Source organism: Crassostrea angulata, chromosome 2 (genome assembly GCF_025612915.1).
Source record: "Crassostrea angulata isolate pt1a10 chromosome 2, ASM2561291v2, whole genome shotgun sequence".
NCBI classification, from domain to species: Eukaryota; Metazoa; Mollusca; class Bivalvia; order Ostreida; family Ostreidae; genus Magallana; species Magallana angulata.
In genome coordinates, this window is record NC_069112.1 from 41,558,013 (window position 1) to 41,584,430 (window position 26,418).

Below are 26,418 nucleotides of genomic sequence, written 5' to 3' on the forward strand. Positions count from 1 at the left end.
CTCGGTTATCTCGGAGTGTTGATTTCAACTGTTACCCTCCAAAACAGGCACTATTTATATATTATTGATAAACAGTATATGTGCATATCCGTCTTGATTAGGGTGTTATACACTGTACGTTAATAAATATTAAAATTAATGAAAACTATTGTTCAATACTATAGCAAAGTAAGATGAAATCATGAGAATGTAATCTTACCATAACCCTTTGAAATCGCCAAAAGTCCCATGTAAAAGATCACACATAACATAATTATAAGCGAATGCATAGAGTGAAATTTAAATTCAACTACAATATATAGTAACTGGCCGGGAGTCCTATTCACTATGATACAGGAAATAATAACAGGAAACAAAACTTTTGTACGAAATCTATGGAGCCAAAACATATTATCAGGATTAAATTAACTTGAAGATATCTTTCAAATTTATCAACCCTAAACAGAAATTAACATTTTTTTGATAGAAATCCAATATATTTATTTTGAACTTAAAGTAGCTAATAATTGGAAGATGTCCTAATAAAAAATGCACATCTACATAGTGCAACATAAAAAAAGAAATCTGTCGTCGTAGAATTCTAGAAGAAAAGTAATATCGAACATATTTAACGTTAATGAAAAAATATGTATACAACTTCGAGAGAGATATATATAGAGAGAGAGAGAGAGAGAGTGAGAGAGAGAGAGAGACGTCTGTGAATATTGATAGTTACTTAATAAGTAATCTGGACTTAAACATATAGGTATTATTTGCTGTAGCTAGTTAATCGTTCTGAACGAAAAAAAAAAGTTGACATATACTGTGAAATAATTAAAATTCGTTGGGCCAATTTTCGTGGATTGCTTAAATTTTACAGGTTCAGGGGGACGTTATTTTGTGTATTTTCGTATACATACAAAGGGATTATGACCTGATAGCCCTAGTTTATTACTTTGTGGGGGTGCATATTTGTAAATGAGAGGTAGCCACGAATTCCACGAAAATTGTGCCACCGCAAAAATCTATGATTCCACAGTACTTTTCTACTACAACCTGCAATATTCGGGTTATTTTCTAATAAATACAAATGAAGATTTTTGTTGATACGTAGGCCTATATCATGCTTTTGTAAGTAATCTACAGAGCACATTGAGACAGCCACTTTCTGTGTAAGAAAATGGTTATCTCCGCCTTCAATGTCAATCACTTGTTCAGAATTCTGACCTGCTTCATGACTTTATAAGACGAATACTCTTTTAATAATTGTTAAAAAAAAATTAATATTGTCAATTCATCACTGCGTTTGTAGTCTTTTCCCGACTATTTTTTTTTTATTCCTGATTAATGCAAATAAGTTGAAAATGTTCTCTGTGAAATCAAAACTACAGAAAAAAAGAATTTCCAATTCATTTTGCGACTGGCAACAAATTATACCTGGACAACGGTCATAGAGGTCAAGCTCGGGTAAATACAATAAAAGATGCCTAAAGAATTATGAAATTCAAGATATAAATTCTTATAATGATGCCTCATACAAATAACTTTGTTTGGTGTGGTGTTCGGGGCATAAATTGTAGGCAAACACACTGAATAATCTGAATAATTTTCTATGACACATGAACAAAATAAGAAATGAATAAGTTGTATTGGTGGTTTGTACATTTCTGACTCATGAAATATATCTAGAATGTCTACAGTCTCCCCAAAAAACTATATTAAACAGGCTATTGACCTTATCTAAATAATGGTGTCAAATTACATTGTGTAAATATAGGTATCGGACTTACTTTCCCCATGCATTAATATAGAATGTCAAAAAATGTTTCACTTTCTGCAAATTTAATGTAATTTTACTCTTGAATGGTACTTGTCAAACTGAATCAGTGGTGATCTTCTAAATGACATCAATACTCTAAAACATAAGGAAGCAGCATCAAGTTCAAAAATTGTTATATAATAGACCAACTTAAAGCAATATGAATGAGTCATCAAACTTCTCATACATATATTATCTTTACTCGTAGTTTCTGAAAATAAGTAAAGAATGCCTGCACAAGAGCAACACCTTACACATCTTGCATTTTAAACCGTGTGATATGATGTTCGAAAGCTATGATCGAATTTTAACTTATAAGAAATTATTTTGGAAGTAATTAAAATTAACATTTTTTTTTTAACCAAAAAAAAAAACACCCTGAAATAGAAAAAAAATTATTTAAACATTTTGTTTAGGCATTGTATTATGTCGATATGTTAAGTGTTAATATTTGCGCTTATGTTGGATATCCTCTAGTTCTCTATATGTGTAAGACCCCAAAGTCCAATGGTCAGGCGAAAGTCCGATGGTTTGTACTAAAGTCCGATCGTATTGTTTCGATACGGACGTCAAAGTCACTTGGTGGCGGAGTAACACCATCTGTGATGTCATGTCATAACGATGACATGGATAAGGTCGAGTTAGCAATGTAAAATCAGCAATATAGGAGCAACAGGCTGTCTAGACGTTTAATTCAAGATACATTGTGATAAAGTAAAGAAAAAAAGAATGAAAAAAAATCCCTATACATATTTATTTTTCGTTAAACCTATTGAGAAGAATTTATATTTTGTATTTTACCGGAAAAAGATTAAAAAAAATCTAATGCACAACATATGGCTACCCAGCATAATGGAATAGCGTTGAGAACAAAAGTGCAGCAATAAAATGATATACATTTCAATTAACTTTAGCCCTGTTGTTCTGGTTTCTGTATTAACTATAAGATATTTCTTTATGGTAAAATAAGATCATGTTTCAAACTGTTATTTTCAATGAAATATGATGAAAATAAGAAACAAATGTCTGTGTTTGTCCACTTTTAACTAATAAGATATATCAATGTATGAAAATGGCCTTAAATCAAATTTTGCAAAAAACTTATAATGAATTTGTTTTTCACATTTTCTTTTGCTATCTGTTTGTGTCTGTTGTCGATCATCCTTCATCGGAACTAATTTCAACAAAATTAAGCATATATCATCTGTGATTGAAGGAAAGAGAACAACGTTGTGAAATGCATGGCCCCTGCCCCCCCCTCCCTTCTATTTGTCAACCTGCTGGCATGCTTGTAAGAAGCATTGAGCTTCCTACCAAATTGTGAAATGCATGTCCTCTTGGGTTCCGGCGATATAACGGGATCTAATGATTATATAGTGAAAAAATCATTAAATATTTTCCTCTGATCTTTGGTAATTAGCTCATGATCTAAATACAAAATAATAATGAGGAAGATTGCCTCATCCAAAATTGTGATTTTTTAGGCCAGGGGTTCTTGTGTTAGGGTTACACTCTATTAACCACGTAGTGCAAATACATTATTATTTACTTGTTTTATATCGCGTGTCTTTGTTAAGGCTGACCAATTAATTTCACAGCGATATGTAGAAAGTCACTTGGCTGCACTTCATATGATATGACGTCATAGTTAACTTTGACGTCACGATCTGCATTCCTTTCGATCGTTCTTAGGGAATGTATCTTAACATAATAAGTGATATTCATTGTGCATAATAAAACCGCTTCATTCCTCTACATAGACACTGTTGTAAATAGTATACTAATGATACTAAATTCAATATCACCGATATGGAGTATATAAAATCAACAGTTGTAAAACTTCGTAATAGGTAAATAACTATTCATAAACTAATGGTTTTGAGAGTCCCCCTGCTACGTGTAATCTAATTAATGGTGATATGTATATGCATATAAAAAACGGTTTGGTGCAAGGGAAAAATAAAAACAATCTTACTATATTTTATGTGAAATCGGGAGAGAAAATAAGTACCAATGTCAATTTTGCTGGGGAAACCTACCGATTGACCCGATTTTTTTGTAAATCGAGCCTAAAAGGTAAAAATGTGCCTAATTTCGATGGCGGTGCGAAATGTTTTGACATCATTTAAAAAAAACGAAATATTTGTATGAACCCCAAACAAGAACTACAAAATGCATTACTTATCGAAGGATTGTTCATTAAAATATTTTTGATTTAATGTTATTATTCACTTGCGCCGATGCGATTTTTATATATTATTTATTATAAGTAGAATACACCCATCACATGCTTAAGAAAAATACATCAAATATAGTGTTGGATGTCACTGTTAATTTATGTAATTAAAGTTGAAAAAAAACTCAGTGGGTTAAAGTATTTTTTGATAATTAAAGTAGTGTCATTTTTTTTTTATATATTTAGCTTCGGACAGCCTTAACATAGCTGCGCATCTCATCTGCTCGTGAGTATTAACCAACTGATCTATAAGTACATGGTTTTGATAAAGAAGAGTGCCTCCTCCAAAATTGTGAAGTTTATGGCGGCTTATTTGTCAGGGGTTCTGGTGTTAAAGTGGGGCTGTTAATGAAAACAGTAATTAATTGACAATCCTCTTTTCTGATACGATGTATTATTCCTAAAAAATGAGTACATAATTATAATGAGGAATAGTTATTCTTTCCAATTAATGGATATCAAGACCCCTGGGCTAAGACAAGACTGTAATGGTTATATACGGTAGGATGATGTAATCGCGACAGAGGATTTTATTTTGTATATAAGATTTACTCAATTATGTCTTTATGTTATGCTAAAATTTTCAAATATCTTTTTTAAAATTTAGAAAATTAATTGGATCAAACAATCCAGGTATAGTAATGCTTCTGTACATCCGTCCTTTAATCATTTACGCAAGTGCACGATAGAGCGCTCATTTTGAAAGAAGACTTTAGAAAGTTAATGTTAACGCTTTCTCTAGGTCTATTTGTTTTCATTCAGAAACGGTTGGTATAAGTTGTGGAAACGTATACGATTTGGTTTTACTTAATGTGGTGACATCATGGTATTTTTGTTTTATTTTTGCAAAATATTGCATAAATGATACACACACTCCTTGATACCTCATCCCAAGATTTCAAATTATGAAGTTCTTATTTCATAAAACAAATTTAATATTTATCAGAGATACGCATAGTACTTGCTCCTTTTTTTTGCTATTTATAAGTAGAATTCAAGGGGAAAAAACATCAGTTGATTTGAATCATTTCTGTGCAAAATGTTCCATATAGGGTACATCTTTTGTCTGAATACTAGTAACTACATCTTTTTTTAAGATCTGATTTTTATTTTGCTCATCAACTGTACATCATCGAAAATCTTTGTGTTGAAGATGTATATATGTACACACACTCAGTTTTTGACACTGTTTAGTTTAATGCTTTTTGTTTACTTCTATTGTATTATTTTTCATTGTTAAATGTTCAACATGTATGTATGTAAAGCAGGTCTATGTCTGCGTATGAGTGTGCAATAGGAAGGGGGGATTTTTTTTTTATTTTTTTTTTTTAACAATTTCTTCTTCTTACTTCATATTGGTTTAGATAAGATAATAATAACGACGCACTCCTTTTTTCCTAGCTGAAAGAAAAATTATCGAACATGGATTTGTGTTCTTGTGTGCTAACGCTGTCATTGAAATCAAATAACTTTAAACGGTTTGAATGAGAATTTAAAACTTAATGGAATCATCGGAAAGAATTACATTTTAGTGTGTTTAATGTTTTTTTTTACATGTAAGAAGCGGTTGAGATGTGCATTTGCTATTAAAACAAATCAGTAAATTTAAATATTAACATTGTTTAACATTTAACAGATATTGTCAGATTGAGGTACATTACTTTTTTGTGTCACAATATTGAAATTAGAAATTTGTAAATTGAGAGATATTGCTGTTTAGTTTGAATGCAAAAAATCATACGGAGCTGTAATATTGTAATGTAATATTGCGGTCGCAAGAATTCCACCTTGGGACAAAGATAATTATCCGGTAAAAAATTTAGTTTGTTAAACCGTTCGTAAAAATAATTTTATATGTTAAACCTATTTGAATTACATTCTAAAACTTAAGGTATTTGTGTTCCGAGATTTATCTTGCCTTCACATAAAATTGTTTCTTTCTATGCTCATTTCATAGTATTAGAAAATATTTTAAGATTAAGTAAGACATTATTTTTGTTTGTATTAATAGCGTTAGTTAAACTGATTATAATTTAGTTTATACAATATTTATTTAGTGAATTTCATCATACATATTATAATAACAGTACACAGAGGTTGAGAAACAAGCCAAAAGGCTTATGTTAATCTCGCTCTCGTCATTTTACAAATGAGAGGTGGGTAAAATTTTCAATTACAATAACATTGCACATAAACATTGATTAGGAAAAATGTAGGAGAAAGAGAAAAGAAAATGAAAGGCGAGAAAAGAATAGCTTGAATTGAGTATTGGGACAATTGTATCAAACCAATAGATAATGTCTATACTAATAAACTAAGGTTACTTAAACATGTATTAATATTGAACCATAATGTTTCTTAGTAGCTCTAAATAAGCATTATATATCTGTGAACATACAGGTACATACAAATAAGGTATTTAATGTAATACAGTAGTTATAGTAAAACAACAGGTGAACTCAGAATCTTTTACAGGTACATACAAATATAGTATTTAATGTAATACAGTAGTTATAGTAAAACAGCAGGTGAACTCGGAACCTTATACTTTCAACAAGAAATTTCTGGACAAGGTAAAAAATATTGTTGTTTTCACTTTCAGATAAATTAGCGTTACCATATAACAATAAATCAAACATTAAGAAAATATGGAAGTGTCAGGACTGTATTGATCCTAACTCTGGAATATGTATTACAGTGTAATAAAAAAAAGGTCAGTTCTTTCAACTTTGCCGCAAAAACAGAGAGGCGAGGCGATTAACTTTCTTTGAAACAAATGAAGATTAAGATCACTACATTCTAGTCTTAGTTTGGAGTGAAGAGTTTGGCCTATTCTGGTACCTAAATAAAAGTAATTTGGGATTTTAATCCTACTGGTATGTTAGTATGTCTTAAAGCAATGTAATGAAGGATTTGATTGCACATTTGTGGGTAAAGCATTCCATTGTCTTATTGTAGCTGGGAAGAATGAATTAAAATAAAGCTTAGTTCTTGTATTGATTTCTCGCAGTGGGTGCATTGTTCTTGTGTTGTAGTTATGTCCTTGAGTTTTTTGTGATTGGATGATAGAAGATAAGTAATTAGGAGCCATATTGTGAAATTTTTGTGAAGTTGAATAAGACGATGATTTTCCCTACGTTTCGATAATGGTTCCCATCCCGTTTCTTTATATAAAAGATGTCTGGATGCCAGTCTATTCCCTCCCGTAACTATTCTGGCTGCTTCCAATTGTATACTTTCAATCTTATTGACCAAGTATTCTGGTATGTTGTCCCTTATAATGTCTGCATATTCTAAGACTGGTCTTACAAAAGAAAAATACAGTTTTTGCAAAGATTTCCTATCAAGAATATACTTGAGTCTTCTCATCATACCAAGGCGCGAATATTTCTTTCAGGTGAACATCATTAAATATTAGGGAGGGATGAAAGGGTTTCTTGACTTTATTAGATATGGTTAGACATTCCGTTTTGGTTGGGTTAAAAGACACAAACCACTGTTTTGACCATTTATGTATTTTTTCAAGGTCTGTATTTAATAAACATGCTGAAGTATCAGCATTATCAAGAACAATATAAAGAGATATATCGTCAGCAAATAATTTGACCATACATTTAATATTGGTGACCAAGTCATTTATATATATATATATAAGGAAAAGTAAAGGACCAAGTATGCTACCTTAGGGTACCCCAGCCAATGTTTGATTTGCTACCATCGATTACGACATACTGTTTTCTATTATGTAAGTGATTTCAAAACCATTCGTGTAATTCTCCTCGAACGCCAAATTTTTCAAGCTTGTACAGTAGACCAATGTGCCATACTTTGTCAAAAGCCTTGCTTATATCGCAAAATACAACTCTAACTTCTTTACCCTGATCGACTGCTTTGTAAAAATCACTAGTTATACTTAATAACTGATTGACCGTAGAATCATTTGGTCTAAAGCCAGATTGGTGCGGTGTAAGAATATCGTTGGTGAGAATGAAGTTGTATAAATGTTTGAAAATACACTTTTCCATACATTTACCAAGAACACTTAATAATGATATCGGCCTATAATTGCTAACGATATTGCTGGCACCTTTTTTGAATACAGGGATTACGTTTGCAATTTTCCATTGGGCGGGAACTGTAGACTTACGAAGCGATAAATTGAAAAACTTGCTTAGAAGTTCGGCAATAGCTGGCGAATCTTGTTTTAGTAACGTTGGGTTGATGCAATCCGGCCCGGTAGCCTTGCTCGTGTTTAGTGTTTCTAAGACATCTTTAACGTCTTGTGTTGAGATCACTATGTTCGAAATGGTACATGTATCACTAAAACTATCGTAGTTTGGTAAATCAGTATTTTCGTCGTTAACTACTGATTGTGAACAGAAGTAATTGTTAAACAAATCTGCTTTAATGTTATTGTCACTTATTGGCAGGCTGTGTTCCTCGCTTTTAATTGGAGGATAAGTACTTGAGTTTTTAAAACCGATGATTTTTCTTAATATCATCCAAAATTGTTTAGAGCTTAAGTTACCTGTTTTTAATATGTTCGAAATCTTATCGTAATATGTTTGTTTTGCATTCCTTATTTTATTTACACAGACATTTCTTATTATTCTATATTTTGCCCAGTCATAGGGAGAATTTGTTGTTTTAGCAATAAAATGAAGACGTTTTCTAGCTCTAATAGATTTCTTAATATTATTATGCATCCATGGCGGATCACTGGGGCGTTAGGTAATAATTTTATTTGGAATTGTTTTTTGTGGCTGAGTTAATAATGCAGTTTGTAATACTGTTACAAGTTTGGTCAATATCATTACTGTGCAGACTATCCCAGTCTTGATTATTTATAAGGATTTGATAATCTTGGAAATCGGTATTTGAAAAGGACCAAATTTTTCTCATATATGTTTTTATAATTTGTTTAGAATCAAAAATGTGTAGCCTTATTAAAAAACATGTAATAACCCTAATAATACAATGTAGACAACTAATTTGAAAGACCTATTTATTTCAGTTGATAAATAAAAAAAAATTAATGAAGCTGTACCAGGAACAAGCTAATACAGGGAAATTTATCAGAAAAAGATAAACAGACATTAAGGGAAATAAAAACATGTACAATTTTGTAACGGTTCTGTTTTACCACTAAAAATATTTATATTTAACATCGACTTTAATGAGGATTTAACTTGATTTGTACGAGGAGCACACTATCACAAGGAAGTAAAAAAGGTGTAAAGGAAGGAAAATATTTATTTTCATAATAATGCAAACAAACATCTAGAACAAACGGAAATGGGTTAATTTAAGTATTTGTTTGTAATATCTGAAAGGATTATCAATTTATTTACAATGTCCTTTTATTGTTTAGAGTGTATCCATTTCCTTTCATCTTGTCTTATAAATCCTATTAAAAAATATAGACAAATGTTCTGCATACCGTGGAGAGAGAGAGAGAGAGAGAGAGAGAGAGAGAGAGAGAGAGAGAGAGAGAGAGAGAGAGAGAGAGAGAGAGAGAGAGAAAGAGAGAAAGAGAGAGAGAGAGAGAGAGAGAGATAAAATTATGTTTTGTTCATTTGTCATCGTTTAATTTCCTTTATGTATTCTAAATACCTTCTCTTTAAGAGGTATGACTGTTTTTAGCAGTACTTACTTCCTGCTTTCTAATTGCAGGTTCGACTTGTTATCTTTGTCTATTATATGTACATATTAACGGTAGCGTTATTGCCCATTAACTTGTGTTTTTGTTAAAGTTTGTTCTTATGTTGTAAACAATATTCTATGTATTTAGGTAAGCGTTACATATAATACAGCCCTTTTGTGTTTATTTATCATTTCATTCCAATGTTATTTATCTAGCTAAGATGTAAAACCCAAAATGTCTGTGAATATATTAGCAGAAATAAACGCAATCTTTTAGTGTAACAATGTTAATAGTATTTGTGATGACACAGAGCATAAACATTTAGAATTCAAGAAATCCAAACTTAGTTCACATTTTTATTTAAGAAACCTTGCACAACAGTTTATAACACAGAAATCAAATATTCAAATTTAATGATATTTTCTACCTTTTTTGTTTCATATCTGAACCCGAACTTAATTTATTTTACAACGATTGATAACCAAGTTCTACAACGTATATTACTATCTTTTGTTGGCACTTACGTAAGCGCAAGGGGGTTCGTTTCAAAAAAACAAGTCATCTCAGATCAATGATATCTTATAGCTTTGTGTAATGAACTTTCTCTTTTATAGACAACAGAGGTATAACCTTCCATTCAGAGTGTATATGGTTTTTTGGAATTAACAAGTACACAATTTCGCCAATCGAAAAATTGTTGATTGACCTTTTCTTAACTGATCGCCACATTATCAAGTATTTATGCGTCATATCTTTAATAAGAAATTTGACTGCGGTATTCTATTATGCAAGATCATTCACATGTTCAGAACACTTTCTTAATGTATCATTACCTTAGCAATGTTTGATAACCAATTTCCGTTCCAAAAAGTGTCGCCTTATGGTTTGTAGCTTCAAATAATTGAACACCAATATCATATACATAACCAGAGCAGGTCGTTCGGCATATTAATCTTCAGTGGAATGTGCATAGCGCACACAATAATTAACTGTATACTTGTATGCTCTTTACTCACTAGATACAACATGACAAGGTTGTTTTTAGTTTTATCTGTTCATGGTCATCTCATATTATGATTGAAGATTATATATTCCGCTATGATTTGTACGATGTCATATATTATGACTTCAATACGTATTTAAGAACGTAGAATGGATACTATCAAGGGTTTAATTTAAGAAATATATGTAGACAGTCGTATTATATAATTACCTATTCCGCTTAATTAACGATTCGAATTAAAGTAGCATACCATATTTGCAAAATACAACAGACACTTATTAACCTGGTATACAGTTTTTGAAAGTGTTTATTATACAGTTACAGTATTTAAATTTTTTAACATATAAACCACTATTGAAAAAAAGCTAAATATAACAAACTAGACCAAAAACAAAACACAAAGCAAAACAAAACAAAACAAATCAAAACAAAACCAATAAAAACAATGTAAGCGAATATAATATTTCATCGAATACAAAATACAACACCGCAATGATAGGAGACAGCCGTAAAATTTACATTTGAGTATACTTTAAGCACACTTTGAATACAAATGTATTAATTGAGAAAAAGCAAACAAAATTTAGCTGCATAAAGGAGACGCCAAGGAATAAGGAACAATATTCACATATTTCTGCCGGTGTTGTTTTAAGATAAATTTAGGTAATAATCGACACCGACTGGATCACACTTATGCTAATGATTGGCAATAATAAGTGTTATAGTTATTTTACAGTTATCTTCCTTTCAACTATACAACTATGTTTATTAATATTCTCGGAACATAAGCATAAACAAGGATACATATATTATGGTATTTTCCTTTTATTCAGAGACCTGTGATTTATTTGGTTTTTTTTTAATATATGCCCCTGTATCAACACAGTACATGTACGAACAAAAAATATCGTTATTATTTAGTGTATTTAGTCTTCCTTGGCTTCCATTTGTAAATTGGTTTGCATCAGGCTGCTCCATTTACGCAGCCTCTTTGTAAAATAGCGAATACCTGTAAGACAGAATACATGAGTTTAAATACTAACAAATACAGTCATATATACCTAAAAAGCATAAATGTATCAAATTTAGCGATTAATACGTATCTCATTTAATATTATTTGCTCTATATAGATTCTAGCTTTGTGTCCATATGTAAAAAAATACTTTTGATTGTTGATCGCATACAGATTATCTCAAATACATGTATGTCCACCCGTGATGCTCATTTCTCAAAGCACCGTTCACATATATATTATTCATTCAACACCTGGAATGCATGTTTGCAAATATTAGAATTGTCGTCAAGCTTAAAAAAAATGTTATAGAGTGTGTTAGCTTGATTCATAGCTAATAATCGATTCTAATATGTATCAATAATATACATATATTAGTTAAAAAGTGTTAAGAAAAGTAAAAAACGATCAATCTACTGCGGTATTAAGTAAGTACTGTTCATACTTTAATCTTTTAATATAAATTGTTTAATGAACTAGTTACATTTATAATAAATGAATATAAGAACAAACTCTCTAAAACATAGGAAAATGTAATCGATATATTTAATTATATCAGTCGATTTTCAAATAATGTACAAAACATAATATTCATATTGTTATATTTTAAACAGCACATATTCTCAGTACTTTACAATGCTTATAGAAATGGTTTATACACGCACCATTTTTTTCTTCAAATAAACATATGTTTTTGTTTCCTGTCAGAATATACAAAGACCAATATAATTTCAAAATAGAAGTATACTTACCGTACTTTCTGTTCCAAAATACCGTTAAGTTGTTGTCGAAAATTGTCTTGCGCGATGTATTTTCTATTTGCAGTCATTTTGTTATACGAAAGATACAAGATCAGATTGCAAATGTATTTTAAAATATTTCATAACTTAAACATAACTAGTTAAACTAGATACGCTTATCAGCGCTTGATAAAAAAAAAACGGATTCAAATATTTGAATGTAACATTCGTCACATGCAACATTTTTTTTTTTAAATTGACGTACCCTTTAAAAGCATATTCTATTGTACATTGATGTTCAAATTCAGAGGAAAGCGTCACAATCCTATGTCGATACCACGACTTATGTCTCTACTTTGACTTTGCAGAAGCAGAAGGATATCGGTATATCCGTCCGTTCGTCCTTCAATCCATCCATCTATCCATCCATTCCTCATTCAATTCATCTCTCTCTCTCTTTCTCTCTCTCTATCTCTCTCTCTCTCTCTCTCTCTCTCTCTCTCTCGATCGATCGATCGATCGACTTTTGCAACCCTCCACATATTTTTACATGTATGCCCTGTTCAAATGGAAAGGTGGGTATATTATTTCATCATTGTGTGTGTCTATACGTCTGTCTGTCTGTCCGTTACAAAAATGTATGTGGCATTTTTCTCAGCAACTATACATTGCAGGTGCTTGAAAGTTAAACGCACTCTTTGTTAAGGCATGCCGTGTGTATGTACTGGATTTATTTCTGTGCTAATCAGACGTCAACTTCCTGTATAATGAAGACTTTATTTTGAGCGTTAATTTTCAAGCAAATTATCATCAAGGATTTCTCAGCAACTGTTCATCACAGATGCTAGACATTTTACATCACTATTTGTTTACGCATGTCATGTGTTGGGATCTTTTTTGGTACCAATCGGATATCAACTTCCTGTTGAACGACGTCTTTATTTATTTTAATCCTTATTTTCAAAACAAATCTGTTAAAAAGCTGCAATGCTGTTATGAAAGAGGTTCGCTCTAGTTGCCAGTTTAAACGATTCGCACAAAAAATAATTATTTTATCAACACTACCTTTATTACAGAAGTAACCTTTTCAGCCAGGCTCACATCCAGAGTCACAGAAACCAGTGACATTATTACATCCGGCGCATGTGTCGAGGTATTTCTCAGAACAATCGTACCCAAAAAATCCGTGTGAGCAAGCTTGTTTAATGAGAAAATGTTTATACATTTATCGTATTTAATTATCAATGCACGCATGTTTTCGTAACCAAGTGGCTGGTGTGTTACACAAACTCCCCCAATATCCAGCATCACATCCAGTTGAGCACGTTCCATTTACATGATTACACGTCTTTACGTCACGACAATTTTCACACGTTTCATTGCATGCAACACCAAAAAAGCCTTCAGGACACACTGAAATAAACATATGAGATAAACATGTATGACTTTTTTCTTTACAAACTTGTATCGCAGGTTTTCAATTTCTATAAGTAAGCTAGCTAGGTGTATAGAGATAAAATGGATTGATTGAGAATGAGCTATTTTAGTAAATTTCAAAGCAAAGGAAATAAATGAAAAGTTATATAAACAACGTTATTATGTAAAACATATGAAAGCAAGAAAAACTAAATGCTGTATTTAGACAGTAATACCTGCACAAAGTGTTTGCCTCTAAATGACACACTTTGGTACCAGATTTATTTTTTAAAAAAGGCCATATACAATTTCAAAATCGTTTTAAAAATTGTAACTTTCATAAAAAATTGAGATTCAATCGCATAACTTGAGCGGCCCTTTATGTTAAAATTGGGGTTGGGTTGAACTGTGTGCATGTTGATTTTAAATTATTCTGTAATCTTAAAATTATATGAAAATCACATTATTGATCAAACCCAACGTAACACCAGCGTAGACCCAAACTAAACTTCTGGTTCACTTTCGAGGTTTGCTTGGGGTTTACTCTGGCCCTGCTTTTTAAAAATGTGTCCACTCGGGGTTTACTTTAGGTCCATTCGGGGTTTACTTTTGGTTTATTCGGGGTTTGCTATTGGGGTCCACTGTACACGTATTTTGGACAAGCTGAGACAGCAACCGCAAGCTAGGGCTGTATCACCATCAAGGTGGATATTTCTCTGTCTCAGCCCATCGTCGAGGGGATGTTTTGCCTTCAAACTTAAATTCGTAATTTCCCCACTACCTGTTTTTTTTTAAAGATACATTTGTGAAATAACGAAAGAAAAACAACAAATTAACAAACAGTTTTACATTGCCAATGCTAACAAATTACATTTTTTAATGGAACGATACAATGGTATGTATCAAAGTAATAATGTATTTAGAGCAATATCACCCTTTATGTAATATCAATCAACGTTTAAATTATGGAGAATAAAAATAAGGATGGCACACAAGACTGCATCTTAGATTACGATAGATTACATAGAAAACATTAAGGTCTTTTGGTTGTTGCATGACGTCATTTGGAGCATTCCGGAATATTTTACCGTTATCAGTTATAATATTAATGTTATGTGATGTATGGTTTTGCCACTATTTCTTTATTTAACTTGTGTTTTACACATTTTAAGCTATGAAAAGTGAAATGACACCTATGTTTAACAATTTATAGAGGGTAGTTTGAGTTGAAATCGCTGAATTCAATGAAAAACTGATAAAACCGGAAATAGGAAAAGTTGACAGAGACTACAATTCATTATTTTCACCTGGCAAGATAAACATTTCTTTAAAGATTTCGATAGGATATATAATGAGTTACAAATGCACCAATTTTCAGTGAGTTTGCACCATTATTTCAAAAGTTAAAGCCGTTTTATGTTGCTAAACTGTACTTATTCATGGTTAAAAAATTCTATCAAAATTCACTCTAAATGTGATGACTTTCATACTGACAAGTTTAAATCCTTTAAATGTTAAAATACATAAAATAAAGGATTGCGATTATTTTTTTTTTTTTTAAATTGTTTTATTATATAGAAATCAGTAAAAAATGATGTGATGTTTGATTGGAGAGCAGTCGTCGCTATAATTGCCTTGATAGTGTGCCTGTGTTAGCTCCTACAGCATGAATAGAATATTTGCAACATACCAATATTTAAGTTCAATTTGATTGTTTACATATTAATCTTCAAATTTAAACAAATAGTTCACGGATTGAACCATAAAAACATCAAGGGTGGAGAAACCTTAAGCGGTAAAAGAATTTGCACATGAGCATTCTTAAACAATCGCTAATAGTATGGCGTTTGATGATTTAAATCGGACAGGAAAAATACAAAATTCCAGTGAACAAGCTTAACTCATAACGAGGTGACCAAGATGTAGCTTTCTCTTTTTAAAATTTTGAATTATAGGCAACAGTGCTTCATCTCAGACGACATATTCATTATATAAAGCATCAAATGACAACAGTTTGTCAACAAAGACCGACAACTACTCTGAACAAATTCATATAATATGTATAAAATCGGACGAGTTTTGAAAATCCCCCCAACAAATCGTAATGAATGGGTTCTTTAAAATAAGTAATATTCCTTTTTGAAATTTGAAGTGGGTTTTTAATAAAACTCTTTGGTTTTAAATATATGATATAAACATCAGCACACTGTTGTTACGATCTCGACCCTGGCCACAGCCCTTGGATGAAATCGACAAGCGCCCTTCGGGCCTTGGCCGATACCAGCCGCTCGATACCAGGTCCCAGATCAAATTTATCTTTCTAATTTTTTTTTTCTGAAATCCCTGTCTCTTGTATATTCCAAATACACATATAACGTCTCTTTTCAGGGATATATTTCTAATCGGGGTTAACAATCTGTGACAACAATATGTGGTTACCCTCGGTTTACTCTGGGTTCACTCCAGCAAACCCAGAGTAAACCCGGAGTAAACCCCGAAAGTAGAGCCAGGGTTTAGTTTAGGTGTACTCTCTGTTAGGTTGGCCTGATCGGTATTGTATGGTCTATATAATTATTACAAACATAATTAAATTGTGCCCCCTCCCTCGGCGGTTGCCAGCTTAAGATTGCTTTTGTGTTCCAACGTCATCATTTGCGCTGAGTGGAGTGAGGTGTCCATCCCCCCCCCCCTGAAAAAAAATCATTTATATAGTAAAATTTCCAAAAATAAACATAGGACTGCAATTACTTTCACTTTCTATAAAGTATTCTTCCTTTTTCCATCGTCATCTTTATATAAATCATGTTACAACCGTTAACTTTCTATATTGCAATTTTACAGTTTCTGTCATTTTGATTGTAAAAGTGTTTTTTTTTCTGCATTTGCTACTCATATTATTCAGTTGACACCATATTGACCTTGTATTAATCCCATGTATAAAATATATAAGTAGTGGCGCCAGAAGCGAATTGAAGGTGGTTTGTGGTAGACTTGACAAGCAAAAGAAAATGGTTGATGGTTACGGCCTCCGTAGCCCCCCCCCCCCCCCAAACCTGTCCAGACGACTAGAATAAGTGAAGAGACTTCCTAGTAAAAACAAGAGGCCGATTGGCTGAGAAGCATATAACCCATACACAAACTTGTCGATGAGTCTCATATATATGCATTCCAATTAATTAGGTTTTATTATGGAGTAGTAAAATTATAAATTTGTAATGACGACCACCCCCCTGCCTGAAACTTTTCAAAAAGGAACTGTGAAACTATAAGTTTGGCGAAAAACTTAAAGATCTGGTCTACACATGAATTCAGTTTCCCTTTCAGGTGTGATTGAGTACAGAAGACAATTTTTAACATTATATGATTTAACGCTATATTGCAATACCCCCCCCCCCCTTTTCGCCCTCATGTCCTGAACCCCTGACCCAGGGGCCAGGAATTTCACAATTTAAGTAGAGGAGTTAGTGGATATCATACCCATGTATTCAGTTTTTTGCCCACATGTGTGGGAATAGAGAAGAAGATTTGAAGATTTAAATTATTTTTACTATATGGCCATATTGGCCCCACCCTAGAGCCTGAACCCCTAACAAAAGGGTCATGAATTTCATAATTTTGAAAGAGGGCTTCATAGACATTATAACTAGGCATTTAGTTTTTAACAAATATATACGGGAGTAGAGAAGAAAATGTTTTAAAGATTCAATACATTTTTATTACATGGCCATATTGGTCCCACCCTAGAGCCTGTACCTCTGACCCAGGGGTCATGAACTTCACAATTTTGGTAGACACATGATGAAGCTCTGCCATTTATTCAACTGAATGTTAACTTAATGGTCTTTCAGTTACCTTTCAGGCACCTTTCAGTTGACTGAATGGCAGCGCTTCATCCTGTGAGAGGGCCTCGAGAACATCATCATCATGCATTTAGATTTTAACAAATATATATGGGAGTAGAGAAAAATATTCTCATTTTTTATAGGTCCATTATGGTCCCACCCTAGAGCCAGAACCCCTAACCCAGGGGCCATGAATTTCACAATTTTAGTAGGGGGCTTCATGGACATCATAACTCTGCAAACAGCCCTACTTGTGAGGGAGTACAGAAGAAGATTTTTGAAAATTTGGCGTTTTTTTGGGCATACTTGGCCCCACATGTTGCGCCCCTGGGGTGGTAGAGCCATGAATTTCACAATTTAGATTCCTCATACAATAGAAATGCCTCACACCAAAAATGGTAACAATCAGCTGTGTAGTTTTTAAGAAGAAGTTAAAAATGTAAAATTGTTAATGCACGACGGCCGACGCACGACGACGGACGAAAACGGATAACAATAGGTCAGGTGACCTAATAAAAGCAGATTTTATAAGATTTTTTGATTAAACTAATGTTTTTATCATTTATGTCCACGTTTATTTGAATAGAGGCTATACAATGCCTTTCCACAGTAAGTTTTACTGTTTTATATCTAAAAATTTAAGCAACAGATTTAACGACCGCGAATTGGTTTACGTCAATCGGAGTTGCACGGTAGATTAAAAATCGAGACTTCCTTAATAACTGTTGAGATCCCCACCACTAAACCATATTCATTCTTGCTCCTTGCACATCAAATTATATACAGGCTACAACCCTATTTGAGACACCCAGTTAACTTTTAGAGCTGTGAATTCTATTTTCGTATGTAATAATTTACCCATGTATGTAATTACCATACCTTTATGACAGAAGATCCCAATCCAGCCCGGTAAACATCCAGATTGACAGACACCGTTCACATTGTTACACCCATAACATGTTTCGTTACATTGCTCCGCACAGTCTTTTCCGAAAAAATCACTAGGGCAAGCTTGTGTGAAAAAAAGAGACTGCAATCTAAATTAACAACCTAATTTGTCTTTTAGAATGTAGCAGTAACGTCAAGATATAATACTTATTATATCAAATATATTAAAAATGCACAACGGCTTAATATACTTTTAGGTTACACATATCAATCCAATACTTTGATTAAATATTGGTCGCATGCTAACCACTACTAACCCGTTTTACAAACGTCTCCCTGATAACCATTTTCACACCCGGTTAAACATGTCCCATTTGTATGAACGCACTGGTTTATTCCGAAACAGTTTCCGCATACTTATTTACAGCCATCGCCGTAAAATTCACTTTCACACTCTTTTATTGAATAAGAAAATGTTATTTATATTTACATTTGATCTGATCACGCACCGACCAAAATAAATAGTCACCTCAAAATACTCAAAGGAATGAAACATTATTCTTTAAAAAACACTAATGATATATATTAGGCATAAGCATGTGTATAAAATACAATTTATTTAAAAAAAAAGACCATGTACATTCATGTATATTAACTTAATCGTGTGATTCAAACTAGTATAAAGTGTGCTATCAATTCAGCGACACTGGATGAAATATCTGGTTTCAGCGCTGCGGAAAACCTTTGGAAACTCTGCGGAAACTTAAGGTTATTTTAAGTTTCCGACAGGTTTCAGCACGGAAACTTCAAGTTTCATTAAGTTTCCGCAGTGCGGAAACTTAGGCTGTCCATGAATCCAAATGGTTTCCGCAACGGAAACTTACTGAAACTTGAAGTTTCTGCATAGTTTCAATCTCCATATACGTTTGGGATACATATTGTTTACAAATGGTTTCCGCGACGGAAACTTACTGAAACTTGAAGTTTCTGCATAGTTTCAACCTCCATATACAATTGGGAAACATATTGTTTACAACAGGTTTCCGCAACTGAAACTTTTTATAATTTTGCTTTCACAAAAGCTGAGCAAGGTTTCTACTTTATGTAAAAACAAAACAATTTCAAACAGTTCCAAATTTATTTTGTTCAAAAATCTTAAATTGTTTCCAATAATAAATAAAATACAGCCAAGATACAATAATGGAGAAACATCCATATGGCAATTCCCTCATTAGGGACTTTTATTTAAAAAATGATAAAATTGCACAAGAAAAAAAAACTCCCATAGAAATCTTGACATTTGTATTTTTTTTCATCTCGATTAAATGCCTATCAAATCTACCTTTAACAATGCAACAAAGATCTTACTTTTTTAAAGATATGAATGCAATTTACAAATTAACTGCACGTACATGAATAAACAAAGAAAACTTCACTGTTACACGATACACTTGTCTCAATTTGTTTTGAACTACAATGAATATGTACACCATACAATATTTTTGAAAAGTCTAAAGTATCCATCTTTAAAAAAAAAAATACACTACAAAATAGTAGTTGACTATAGAGGTATGACCCAGATTTGATTTGAATATGTCAATAAATTCCAAAATGAGGTCATAGTGACCCACTTACAAGTTGGGATAAACCTTTTCTTTGTTAGTAATTTAATCTGATCTTTTACAATAGAACAGGACTTGATATCATTTTTTTGATAATCCATCAAGTCCAAGTGAACTTTTCATTTCCATCCATGATGTACCAACTGATCAAATTTTAATATCATAAGCCTGTCAGTATTTAATAGATGACCAAGAGGGAGATATGAAAAGCTTGTTGGCCAATAAAAAGCTAACAATGGAGCAGTCTGTCAAATCATGTGCAAAAATATGATGTACACATTTAATTAATTATGCTGATTGCAACACACTTCATTCCTGATGAATATTCTTCTTTACACATGGTTTACCTTCCTACATTTCACTACTTTACCTGCATTAATATTTTTAAATCCAAGACATGAAGTAAAATAGACATTGTTTATATATGACAAGTATTACTACATGTACATGTACTTGCTTTTTGTAGCATGAATGTATAAAATACAAAGTATCACACAGATCATTCACCTTACAATTCTCATCAATACCAGCATTTTACTTATGATATAAAAGCTAATTCCAATTATATATTAGTTACATAACACAGATTAAAATAAAACCCACATGGAAACAACTTTCCATCCAAGTAATTTTGTTATATAAAAATTGTAATACATGGGGTATATGTTGTCTTTATATATTTTCATATACGACATAATTGAATATTGTTTGGTGTATTTTATCATTTCTATGACCCATGCATTCATCTCCTAATGCAGTGTTTTTACATTTAAGATTGGTTTCTTAATTTTTCATATATTGCTGCAAATAAAAACTAAGTTATCAATAAATGTTTAAACAAAGAAAATGGAAAAAAAAGTAGTTAACACTTATCAACTTGGAGGTGTGAGGATATATGTTACATGGAGTCTAATATTTTATGCAATATTTGCAAATATAACAAATTATTTAAGAAAATGAAAGTTAATATCTGCAAGGTCTAATCAATCATTTAATAAGTCAAAACCATGTGATTTTCTAAGATTCTAGCTTACAGACAGACATTGTAATATACTGGTATTTGATCATATAAAAAAAGTACTTTTATAGTTAATAGATTTTTTGAAATGAGAATACTTTACAGTTAAAAAGTCTTGTTCTGCAGAGGTTTAGTCGGGTCGTAGAGATGTGTCTATTCAAATCAATAAGGAGTGTCCTTGGCTGTTGTTGATGTAACCCGAGTCGTAGTTTATGGAAATAGGCCTTTTTGGGGGACTTTCGAGCATTGTCCAGACCAGATTATTGTTTGTTGAACAATGGAAAAACTTATCAACAATAAGTGTGTTTCACCCCCCCCCCCCCCATCAACCTCCTTTTCTGAATTTCAAGAACTTAGACCTGGATTTCCCAAACATTACTAAAGTAAATTATAAACATCCAACACATGTATAAGTTAATGGTGAAAATAATCAATTTCAAAGCAATACCTTGCGTTCACATCGTCCAGCTGGTCAAAACATTTACCCGAATCATCGAACAGAGGATGCAACTAATCACCGGAAACATTGCCTTTGTATGCTGTCAATGCTGAAAAAGAAAAACGTAAAAGATTTCATTTTCCGGATTTAATAAATAATTTTTTTCGTTACATTTAGAGTTTGTAAATTGTTTAATGTGCGAAAGATTCATTGTTCGTCTTGTTTACCAACCAAGCATTCATATATTAGGGACGTTTATATAATTATATATGTGTATACCCTGGATAATCTTGATTATCATGCATATAAAGTTGGTTAATGGTTTATTAACTTGGTCAAAACGTATATTTAAAAGAGATACGGTAATAAAAATTAAAACGCCGAACCAAGTTTGAAAAAATGACGCCATCTTGATTTGATGGCGCGAGATCTCGCTTACAAATGAGGGATAAATTAGAGCCTTGAAAATGTTATTGGAAGTATCTATATTGTGAATTAAGTTAACTTGACATGAGTTCTTCGTTCCTGCATTATCTCCTTGTTGTAGAGGCTATTGATGCTTCTCAATTATCCATTTTACAACAGCACCTTCTGGTCCATTTTAACCTTCGCTCGGAATCATAAAGTGCGCCAATACTGACCAATCAGAACCCGCTAAATCTTGGAAAAGTGCATCTTGGGATAGTTTAAAATGAATAATGTTTAATCAAAATTATCATTTTTTACCGAATAGTATACTTTTTACATGTATATTTATTTTAAATAAGAACTGTCGGAGTCAGTATTTCCTGGTTAAATACGACAAAGTATTGGCGTGTGTTTGTTACAATTGTATTTGAAACACGTGATTAACCAAAAAAAAAATGGCCGACCGTTTGTTTACAAATGTCTAATGAAATTAAACAAGTTTTAATTAGACATATGTATCAGATTTTGTCTTTAACTATATTTTATTTACATCTACTGATGATTTTGATAAACTAAATATGATAGAGCCATATGTAGTTTACTGACAAGTTAGTCTTTTAAAAATTTAAAAATGGGATTAAAATCACGTGCACCACATGGCTAGTGCTGGATTTTAAACTGATTTGTAATATAACGTATAACTTCAGTAAAATTATAAATAATGCTTATTATATCTTATAACAGAAACATGTATCAATATATGTATGGGGCTGAGTTAGTGCAAAGTTAGACTTAACCAATAGGCATATATAGCCCCCCCCCCCCCCACTTTTTCTCGCCGGAAATGTAATTGTTCCTAAATTTACCTTGAAAGATTGAGAAGTTGGAGTAATAGGCATACTAGCCCCCCCCCCCCCCCCCCCCCGCCACGGATAAGGAATTTCATGATTTTGGGGAAAAAAAATTGGGTAGGGAAATTTATTTTCGGAAGTATATAGTATAGGTATACCCCCCCCCCCTCAATATTTCTGAGGATTAGTCTAGCCCCCCCCCCCCCCCCCACACACACACACACTTTCAATTTGCTTCCGACGCCAGTGAATCTTGATACAGTCATACATGCAGTAAAGTCTGAAATGCATGTAAATAATTAAACAATTATTATATTAGACTCAAACTCCAAGTGGGTTTTACTTGTTATTATCAACTTTAGAATTAAACAAAAAAAATCCTGTGTACATGTGTTGGCGTGGTATTAAAAAAGAAATGAATTAGCTTTAAACTTCAGGTTGTACGAATATTTGGTACGATTTGTAAAAATTTACAACGACTTTACCTTAATTTGTTTGCTTAATTAGTTACTGTACCTCAAGTTTCATTCAAATGATAACTAAATGATTTAAGAAGGAGTCTTATAAAATAGGTATATTAATTTATTTTACTAAATAATTATAATTTACTTATCAGTTTTACTAACTCAGGTACACACAAATTGAAAAAAAAATCCCGCCGGGCTCCAGTTATAAACTCATGCTTCGTACTGTGTATACGTTATGTAACAGTCTTTTGTTCACTCCTGACAGAAAAAAACCCTGCAATCCACACAGAATATACAGGAAAAACACAGAGGAGGTCACCTGGACAAAGAATGTATACACATGTATACACGTGCCCGAGTACCTAAGATTAATGATTTCATCATATGCATTAAACAAGATCAGACATCAGTTTTTCTTTTCAAATTCAATTAATTACTTAGTAAGGTTCTTAATCACCTTATTTGCCACATTTGAAGATATTTACATGTATACATATTGTTTCAGTCGCGCTGAAACCTTACAATACATTTTAGTATGTACGGATTCATTATCATTAGGCTAGAATTAAACTTAAACCTGTTGAAAATAAATGATTTCACTATTAAACTCAAATCAATTTTAGTAATAGTTTCAGCAATGCGTAAACCATTTGGAATCTTAACTTAAAGTTTCAGCATACTGAAACCTAGCGGAAATGTTCTGAAACTGATTGATATTTCCATAATAATTTACACAACTTTTCACATGATTCAAATTTAGTTTCTGCATTGCGGAAACCATCAGGAATCTTTACTTTAAGTTTCAGCATACTGAAACCTAGCGGAAATGTTCTGAAACTGATTGATATTTCCATAATAATTTACACAACTATTCACACGATTCAAATTTAGTTTCTGCATTGCGGAAACCATCAGGAATCTTAGACTAAAGTTTCTGCTGACTGAAACCTAACGGATACTTGCTGAATCGATATAATGGTTTCCGCATTGCGGAAACTATACATGAAACTTCAACTTCAAGTTTCAGCAAGGTTTCCATATAGTTTCAGTTTTGCTGAAACTTGATTTTTCATCCAGTGCGAGTACCTTATCATTGTATACTTACGAGATTTACACAAACCCCCTTAATATCCATCAACACAACCAGTTGAGTATGTGCCATTGTTTATTGAACATTGATTTACATCTAGACAGTGTCCACATGATCCTTTACATCCAATACCAAAGGATCCTTTGTCACATTCTAAAACGATTATGAAACATAAAGAATAACAAGTTAGTATCGGCATACTGATATTTTTAAACTAATCTTTTATATAATTCTTAATAAATACGTTCATATAGGTTGTACATAGATCTGAATATATGCAAGTACATACATGTATAAATCAAAAGCAATATTAAAATTTTATAGAGTAAAAATGTAACTTTTAGTAATTATGCATTACTACATGTAAAGTATTTTTACTACATGAATTTAAATAATTTGAATTTTCCGGGGCAAAAGGATCTATGGACCAACTCCTCCCCTCTCACCTACACCTCTAAACCGCAAATAATATTTGTATATATTTGAGAGACGGTGTGATATCGTTTTCATGATTAAAACCAATTTTATGATTATTATCATCGCAAACTTGTCATGTAAGTTTGTAAATTACGGTAACGTATACACCTTCAAAGCGAAACAGGAACACATAATTATGAGATTAATTATAAACAAAACTACAATTCATAAGCATGACTTTGTCATGTCAAAGAGTCTCATGTTTGCATCTTAAGCTTCATTTTGAAGTAATGTGAGACTCCTCCCACTGTTACCCCTCTTTTATTATTTCAACAAACATATACCATAGCTTGATAATCATTTGACTATATTTTTTTTATATTCCTTATACCGAGTCCTTAAATTTTCACCAGTTTATGAAGGTAAGTTTTCTATTCATGGATCTTTTGGATAGGCAATTGTAGCAAACACACTGTTGCCTGGCGTCATAATGCAGCATAAAATTTAAACAACCTGTATTCGTCTTCATTAAAACGCTTCATTTTTGGATATCGATTTCACATTTGTAATAGAAAAAAGTAATAATAATAATAATGTTGTACAGAATTTTAATAAGTGTACAAGACGGAATTTAGAATTAACAAGGATAAGTAGAGGATAATTCAACATAGACATAATCATAACATTAAGAATAAAAAAGAATAAATGTTGAATTTGATAAGTGAGGATATAAAAACAGTATAGTGGCATACATATGAAAATGTAATGAAGAATAAAAAGGAAAGCAGAATGAGAAAAAAAGCAAGATACATAGATTTATGGCGTCATTTCTTTTCATTAAAATTAAACCAATATGATCTTCTTGTGAAATATTTGCAGAAGTGAGCCAATATTTCAAATTCCATCTGTGGTATGTGTAATTGAGACTGCACAACCATCACATTATTGTCCAATTGATGAGATAGCTACAAAACACAGGGAAACCGCTTTGTAATATTTAAAAAGAAAAAGGCAATAAGTAAGGTTTCGTTTGTTACAACAAAGTGCAATCACTCCACTTCCATGAACATATTAAAAAAGCTCACGACCGTTCAAAACTACGAAATAATGCTGCACAGAAAACTGCCTTTTATCTTACCGCAGTAATGTTTAACAATTTTAAACTGGGTTAATATAATAAGACATTTTGAGTTCTGAAATTTCAAACAATTACATTTTTTAACATGTTTGGCGATGATTCGATGATTCGTATGATTCTGGTTGGATTTTTGTCATATTGGATTATTATTAGATAATTTTGCCATTCAATAAACATATCGGTATTAAACTTATTAATTGATACAGCAAAAGTCGTTCTCCGCTATAGCCGTATTTTGTTTTATGTATATACCGACTTTGCAGGAAACTTGAAGCGGATATGTTCTAAAACAGCCAGCTGACAATACCGCAAACTGTCTTAAGTTTTATAATCGATATCACCACAAGTTGCAAAAAAAAAAACAAAACGTTTTACTACATAATCTTTA